Source organism: Crinia signifera, chromosome 7, assembly GCF_055691185.1.
Source record: "Crinia signifera chromosome 7, ASM5569118v1, whole genome shotgun sequence".
Taxonomy (NCBI): Eukaryota; Metazoa; Chordata; class Amphibia; order Anura; family Myobatrachidae; genus Crinia; species Crinia signifera.
The window spans coordinates 124,186,781-124,195,842 of NC_139223.1; positions in this window are offsets into that span (position 1 = coordinate 124,186,781).

A 9,062-nucleotide genomic window follows, 5' to 3' on the forward strand; every position below is an offset into this window, starting at 1 on the left:
GGAGGCTAGTCTCTGGATGCCACACTATGCTGAGAACTGCTGTGAATCAGTCCTTTAGCGTGCGGATGTGTCTGACAGAGCAGGCAAGTGTGTGACTGCACAGCCACAGAAACACTAACATTGCGCGGTCACACAGCCTGGTTGCCTGGCCATGCCTGAGCCAAGTGCTGCTGGTGCTTAGAGCTGCCAGGCGAAAAAAAGTGAAATCTGCATTTTGATAGTAAAATTCCTGGATTGGAAGCTCCAATCTTGAAATCGGCAGTTTGCTTTTTCTAAGTCCTAGGATCCTGCTGGTCAGGAACACAGGATTGGCCTCCCTATATGCAGCAAGCTGTGATGCTCTGTGTTCTAGCACCTTTCTGTCATAGCCAGCTTTTTCAGCATTTATGCTGCATTCTCATTGCTGCCCCTGCAAAATCCCGGGTTTTTCATGCCGGATTTTTGGTGGGGCACAGAGCTTCTCAGCTCAACAGACCCCCTTCATACTGCACCTTAGACCCGGGAATTTCCCGTGTCTGCCCCTTTCACACTGCTTTACATGGTCTGCCTTCCAATAAGTGTGTGGAATTTGATTGGGTGTTGGGAAATTTGTACAAATTGCTGTGATTGGCTGTTTAAAAAACAGCTTTTATTGGCTGGCTGTCACATATCACATGATTACGTCCCCCAATGAACTTGCTTTTTTACATTTTGTGAGAAAAACCCAGGTCTGTGCTGTTCACACTGCAATACACCCGTGTATTACCCAGGAAAAACCCTGCAAAAAACCTGTGTCTAATTCCTAGGGCATAACACCCGGGAATTTCACAAAGACCCTTTCACACTGAGACAGGACACAGGAAATTATTGCTTGCCCTGGCAAATACCCGGGTTTTTGTAGCAGTGAGAACGGGGTATAAGTTCTACAGTAGCTCTCTGTGTGACCGGATCACTGGGTGCTGGGCGGGGTCCCGACAGTCATTTACCCGACGTTGGGATCCCTACACTTAAAACACTGACAGACGGGTTCCCGACGGCCACCGGCTATTCTCCCCCATGAGGGTCTACGACCCCCATAGAGGGAGAGTAGAATAGGTAGCGAGCCACCGTGCCCGCAGCGTGGCAAGTGCAGCGAGCCCGCAAGGGATTTTGTTGCACTCGCCATGCTGTCTGAGTCCGGCCAGTCGGGATCCCATCCAGCATTCACTCCCCAAATATGTCACTGTTGTCTCTAAGCTCCACCCTCTTTTATAAAGCTTTTGATTTCTTAATCCAATAAAGCAGGGGTTCTCAAACTATTAAAATTATTACAGGACCCTAGCAAGTTACTACTGAATGGCCGCCACATGTGTGGTCAGTGAAATGAAGCGACTGCTATTGTGACAAAGGAGCAAGTGGTTAATGGGGGGGGGGGGGGATGGAAGAGGGAAGCAGAGGGTGTTTACTTAATGAGTTATACCCTGTCCCTCCTCCACAGACACATTAGCCTGATGGTCAGCAACATAGAGTCGTGACCCCATGCTGAGGTGGTCGGGACCCACTTTGGGGTTAGGACCCACAGTTTAAGAACCGCTGCACTAAAGAACTTGAGCAACTAAATGGCAGACTACATTCCCATTCCATCAATTAAAAGCAGTGTGCTATTAATATCTCCACCCCTGAACTGTATTTCACGATTCAGACTTGTGCTGTGTGTGTGGTCTGTCATCAATACAGTCTTGATGTGTTCCCATCTCCCAGGATCCAGTTGTGATCGTTTTTTTGATGCTTGCCTTGTATCGTCTTCACTGGTACCTTATGTCCTGTTTTATTCAGTCCAGGCAGTCGGACATCAGATATACCGTTTCAGCTTAGATATATGAGTGGCTTGTTCTAGCAGTGAAGTCGAGTGATGACCTTCCCTTTCTGCTATTTCAGCGCTGTTCTACATGTATCAACTATCAGGGCTAGAAATTACATTTTGGCCAGAAAGACGCAGTCAGAGTCTGAATCTAGTACAGCGTGCTATGTATGTTCGTTTCTGGTGGTGTGACTACACGCAGGGTATATAAGTAAATATAAATCTAATAGGACATTTACTACATCACAAACGAAAAAGGATTACTTTTTTTTTTTATTGCTGGCTGCAAATTAAATTAAAAAACCAATACTCCCTGAAGAGCTTGTAAGTATTGGGTGTGCTATTATGGAGGATTTCTATTAGCCACCATTAATTCTTGGTTTACCACAGCTTGACTTAACATGCATGAGACACAATAATTTTGTTTGTTTTCAGCAAATTAATGCTCTAGATCAGTGGTAGCCAACTCCAGTCCTCAAGAGCTACCAACAGTTCACATTTTCCAGACAACCTAGCTGCTGCAAAGGTGCACTCATTACATACACATTTTAAAAGATCCACAGGTGGAGCCAATTACTTCACTTGTGATTCTGGCCCTTATTCTGATCGGTGCGGCCCGATCAGAATATGCGGCCGCAACCGTGCAGGCGAATCCCCGCCTTCCATACGGATCGCCACCTGCCGTCCGTACGCGGATATGTGGCGATCCGCATGAAATTGGACGGGGATACGCCTCCTCCGTCTTGGGAGCTGCCCCTGCATTCGATGGTCGCCGAACATCGAATGCAGGGCCACACGCTCCACCAGGTCCCGCAACACAAGACCACACGGACACTTGTCCGTGTGAAATCATGTATGGGGGCGGGCAGCTGACATCCGGCGATGTCAGATGCCCGCCCCGTACCCACGCGTCACGGCCTCATTACCATGCATACGCCCCGCGTTTGCATGGGAATGCCCATGAAACGGGGGGCGTATGCATAGGGTAATGAGGCTAAGTAGCCCCTCACGCCCCTCTACGCCCCCTGTGCGGCGTATAAAGAATCCGTGCGGCGAAATCGCCTGCACATGCACAGAGTGACCTCTGCACATGCGCAGACGATCAACATCGGCGGTCCGTCCGCATGCGGGAATATCCGCACCGATCAGAATAAGGCCCTCTGTGAGGAGATCTGGAAAACATTAACTGTTGGTAGCTCTCGAAGACTGGAGTTGGCTACCCCCGCTCTAGAATCTCTAGAGCAGGGGTTCCCAATCTTTTTTGAATCACGGCGCCCTACAGTATCAGAATTTTTTCACGGCACCCCATGGCCAAAAAAAACAAAAAACAAAAACCTAGAATGCATATAACATTAAGTATATTGTGTTTATATGCAGTCCTAAGGGTCAGTTATGTGTTAAAGGGCAGGATTTGCTTCTGTTTGTACATATTCTATGATTGGCAGCAACCAGCACTGGTTTTGCCCATAAATAATTAACCATAAATAATTTGAATTGGTCCTGGACCACCAACCCGGGGCACCCCTGCAAGTGTCCTGAGGCACCCCAGGGAGCCACGGCACACAGTTTGGGAACCACTGCTCTAGAGTCATAATAGATGAATATGTGTGCTCAAAAATGCCCGTAAATAGATTTTTCTGTCATTTTACACCAATTTTAAAAATATGTTGAAAAACACCTGTAACTCCCACCTTTAATCATAGGTGTCTATCATATTAGCTTAAGTTCCCTCATGGCATGGGAATGTGTGGCTGTATGCTGCTCTCGTGGTACATTTTCATTCACAGCCCTATAGAGCAAAATTTTCCAAGTATAGAGCGAGTTTTGGTGCTGTTGTCGGCATATCTACGCTATTGCAATGGCAACTTGCCCCTTTCGCAGATAATAGTGTTCTAGTGTTCATTCTAGCACCCTGCATTTTTCAAAATCCATACAGTTCTTCTTTCTTCATAAAAAAAAAGGAGAGCAGAATTTGTGGCTGGTAAAGGAATATAGTTAGACTTGTGATATATAATATTAATACATTTATTAAAAAAATAAGTAAATTATGAATTGCAAGTCCTTAAGATATCAATAATTATAAGAACACAATAGACAAACAATTAAATATTTAAGCAAACAAATAAACACAATTGTAAGAAAAGAAAAATGGGGACAATAAAAAAATTAGAATGTAAAAAAATATATTTATAAAAAAATATAATGTACGTATTAAGTCCACCTTGGTATCAGAGTATTGGAAGAACAATATGGCGACAATTGAAAAGTTCAGTTTGGGATAAAAGGTTTTACCGTGTTGATTGTTTCGAGGATACCCGAGCGTCCTCGGGTCCCCAGAATTGTGATATTGTTACTCGAGCACCGGTGTGGATTGTGTTGATTCTGGATTTCCAGTAATTGGGTTCACAGATAGAGAGAGGACCCCGCTGCTGTGGTCCTCTCTACAAGATAAGATATTGATATTAAGATATTAAATGCCCTGATTGAAAAGGTTGTCATGGTAGACAATATTGATATATTTTAAAAAGGGTTAGACAAATATAAAATAACCATTAATTATAATGTATAATAGTGGACCAGAAATCAATAATAACAGCCATTGTGGGTTATCGGGAACTCTAACTCAAAACATACTGTATAGATCAGGGGAGGCCAAACCGGTCCTCGAGATCTACCAACGGTCCACATTTTCCAGGTTACCTAGCTGGTGCACAGCTGTAGTCATTACTAACTGTCACATTTTAAAACCTGCTGCATTCAGGGCCGGATTAACAATGGGCCTGATGGAGCTACAGCTCCAGGCCCACTCTCCAAATAGGCCCATTTTGTAGCTGAGGGCCAGGGCATTCCAATGAGCCCAGCCCCGCGTCGCTAGCCCCCCGGGAACCGGAGATACCGTCAGGCAAACCTGGAACGTTTTCCCCATAGGATAACATGGGACCCGCTAATTCCGACCTCCACCCGGTTCCAACAGCTGCCAGTTCCCCCTCCGGCATCACAGAAGCTTGAGGTTGATCTCAGTCAAGCTCAAATCGCTGGGCCTTCAATCTGATACCTGGTCCATATGAGTTCATTAATTCTAGAGATATTGCGGGTAAACCAATTTTATTCAGTTCTGAAATGTAATTTCATGGCTGTTCATGTTGTTTGAGGACAGATTTCTCTGGAAATAAACGGCCCAGTTTCACGGTACCAAAATCATTCGAAGCCCACATGTAAATGGGTCAGTTGGTTCCGAAGATATAGCTGGTTATTTAAAGCGGGCGGGGGTGGTTTTCTCTTGGCTGATGTAAAAGGGGCCAGTCCGGGAATGTCCCTGCATGATCCTGGGACCATATTCCCGGGTAAATCCCTGCATTTTCTGGTGTGAAAGGGGTATTATTTCAAATAGCAGTGCTCTAAATAAAGCCGGGCAGCCCCCTGCTCTCTGCCCGGCTGTTAATGTCTGTCATTTCTGCCCAGCGAAGGCTGTCCCCAAGTTACCACGAGCATGTATTCCCCCTTGGCAATGAGCATGTAATCCCACATGGCAACGAGCATGGAACCCCTGGCAATGAACATGGAACCCCTGGCAATGAACATGTAGGTAAGCAACACTTACAGTATGTAGCATACATTTTAATAGGCATTATGGTGTTTGGCATAATACGTAATGAAGATTATCGTGTGTGTCTTAACATGTAATGGGCATTATGGTGTAAATTTTTAATGCGCGCCAATGCCCCTATTTATGAAGCATATTGTGCATTATTTCTCAATCTGTTTGGTATAGCGCAGGCATATCCAAACTATGGCCCTCCAGCTGTTGTGAAACTACAAGTCCCATCATGCATTACCACAGTTTTGCTATTAGGGAATGCTAAAACTATGTCAAGGCATGCTGGGATGTGTAGTTTCACAACAGCTGGAGGGCCACTGTTTGGATATGCTTGGTGAAGTATGTATTTTGGCTCAATCCATGTGGCACAATGTGAGTTTTGCCTTAATCTGTGTGGCATAATGTGAATTGTGACTCAATCCATGTGCCATAGTGTGAATTTTGGCTCACTCGGTGTGAATTTTGGCTCATTCCATGTGGCATAATGTAATAGAGGCAAGTACAGTATAAGGGGGTTACTATTGTGTTGCATGATTTGTATGAGGGGTATATTGTGTGGTAAACTTAGGTGACCACACAAAAGGTGCTGAAATGTTGTCTACTAAGTTTCGGCTTTCAGTATTTTTTTATGACTGTAGTGCCGCCTCACCCCGCAAGTATCTTAGGACATCGGCGTCCTTTGGAGTGCACCCGTCAATATATCTCCATGCATTTTTCTTATGCCAGCCCCCTGCCTTTTCCAGGCATATATAATTAGTTGAAAGTATATACACAAATACAGACACACCCATGAGCGGATCATCCAAACAGAACACTGGTCATGCCACCCACATTATTCGGTGCTGGCCACAATCCCTATTATTGCACATAATAGGCCCTTGATCGTTCAGCTCCAGGCCCATTTAGACCTTAATCTGGCTCTGCGTCCCGGGCCGGCCGCCTGTTACATTGACATTCTTGGCCAGATTCCTGGCCAACCACTCGTGCCTCTAGGGGGGAAGGGGCAGGCCGCGGTGGACGAAGGACTGCTACTCGGAGGATGGAGCCGCAGCGTGGGGAAGCAAGGCAGGGCAGAGAGACGGGAGCCGCAGCAGTGGAGCACGGACCCGGGCCTAAAAGCAAGTTACAGTACTATGTATTGGGTGTTATAATGGGGGTGGGGGATCTGCCTGTGGTGTCCTGGTATAATTATACAGGGGGAGCAGCCTGTGGTGTCCTGCCAGGACACCACAGGCTGCTCCCCCTGTATAATTATACCAGAACAGTCTTGGTGTAATTATACAGGGGGAGCTGCCTGTAGTGTCCTGGTATAAATAAACAGGGGAGCAGCCTGTGGTGTCCTGCCAGGACACCACAGGCTGCTCCCCCTGTATAATTATACCAGAAAAGTCTTGATGTAATTATACAGGGGGAGCTGCATGTAGTGTCCTGGTATAATTATACAGGGGGAGCAGCCTGTGGTGAAAGGTATAATTATACAGGGGGAGCAGCCTGTGGTGTCCTGCCAGGACACCACAGGCTGCTCCCCCTGTATAATTATACCAGGACAGTCTTGGTATAATTACACAGGGGGAGCAGCCTGTGGTGTAAGGTATAATTATACAGGGGGAGCAGCCTGTGGTGTCTTGCCAGGACACCACAGGTTGCTCCCCCTGTATAATTATACCAGGACAGTCTTGGTATAATTATAAAGGGGAGCAGCCTGTGGTGTCCTGGTATAATTATACAGAGGGAGCAGCCTGTGGTGTCCTGATCTTTGAATATAGGGGAGCAGCCTGTTGTGTCTTCTTGTTATTATGCGGGGGGAGCAGCCTGTGGTGTAAGGTATAATTATACAGGGGGAGCAGCCTATGATGTTCTGGTATGATTATACAGAGGGAGCAGCCTGTGGTGTCCTATTCTGTTATTTTAATACTGGGGGGCAGCCTGTGGTGTTCTGATATTATACAGGGCAGCAGTCTGTGGTGTCCTGTTATTATACAGGGGGAGCAGCCTGTGGTGTCCTGTTATTATACAGGGGGAGCAGCCTGTGGTGTCGTTATTATGTTTTTTTTTTTTTATTAATACATATTTTTTTACCGAAAAGCCGCCATTTAATGATGCGTTGTTACTTATGGGCCAGTGCTCTGGACTTGCCCCCCAGGCTAAAAGTTGCCAGCCAGCCCCTGCTTATTGTCCAGTGGTAGCACACCCCAGAAAAATGACTCATGATCTGTGTAGATAGACACCAATAAAGGGGTACTTTATAGGTGATTAGTATCTGTGCGATTGACAAACCCAGACCAATGTGTGTATATACTCTGTATGTGCATTTCCATGTGGCTCTGTACAATCCAGTAGTCCTGGCAGCAGATGTGAGATAGTTTGAGTATATGCCTTAAAACACCCTGTTCTTGGTGGTTTCCCACCTGTGCCCCTGTGTAACATAAGAGGGAAGAGAATAATGTGGGGTATACTATAGATGTGATGTGCCGCATGACCATCACCAACTGCCGCCCGCATGCCACATTGCAATCCTCAGTGCACAGCAATATCACTGGCATTTCCTGGACAGCAGCTGATGTGGACGCAGGAGAAAAGGCCTCTCAGGTGAGAACAATTTGCAGGCGATTATTTGCTACCAGAGATTCTCCTAGTGAGTTATTAGTGAGTGGAGCTCAGCGCACAATTACATCTGTGCTTTTTTTTTCTCTTTTTCCCCCCTTTTCTTTTTTTTTTTTTTTAATTTGATCACCTTCTGCCTCCGGCTACAATGAGCCGCCGAGAGATATCCCAGCTGATTGGAAATGAAGGTCAGTAAAATGTTTGTTTAGTAAATTAAATCTTAGACCAATGTCTCATCTCTAGCAGTTGGCCATTGTAGTGGGAGGGATTATAGCAGTGGTGGCTGGCCAGTGTCCCTGTGTTACTGGCTGGCACCTCCCATGCTGTCAGTTACAGATCAGGAACCGCTAAGCATTGGGGCCTGCATCCATACACTCATACTGTTACAGCTCTGTTTTTCAGTTGTATATAATATATAAATCATGTTACTGCTGGAAGTCTTATTGTACACCAGCAATATCTGATTCTCACATGTTACATATGGCTATTTGTTATATCTACAATATATGAAATATCGTTTTAGATGGACCCAGCCCGAACATCAGAGGGACATGGCTGAGGTCAGGACGCCGCAGACCATCCCGTGGGAGTCAGTCAGCAAGAAGATCTGGACCAACATCGGGAAGAGGAAGATCTGGACGAAGAGGAAGAGACCATCAGGCAGTTGCAGACAGAGGGCGGTATTCAATGAGCCTGATTCGCCAGGTTTTTATGGTGAATTTGTGCTGTTTGGCGAATTTCTGACTAAAAGGGTGAATCACCCTATTCAATGACCAGTTGGCGAATACATTTGAAGGTTTTGGTCACCATGATTCACCGAGCAGCAATCGCTATCTTTTTATGGTGAAGTGGAATGTGAACTTTTAAAATAAAGTGTTCTGTTTTTTACATTTGGTGTCAAAAAATCAGGAATTTTCTTCTGAGGAGGGGCATGCTATTTTTATTCATGTGCTGTAAGCACATGAATATATATTTAATTTTAAAAATAATATTTTATTTTTTTATTTTTTTTTACACAGCAGCCAGCAGGTGGCGCCAGAG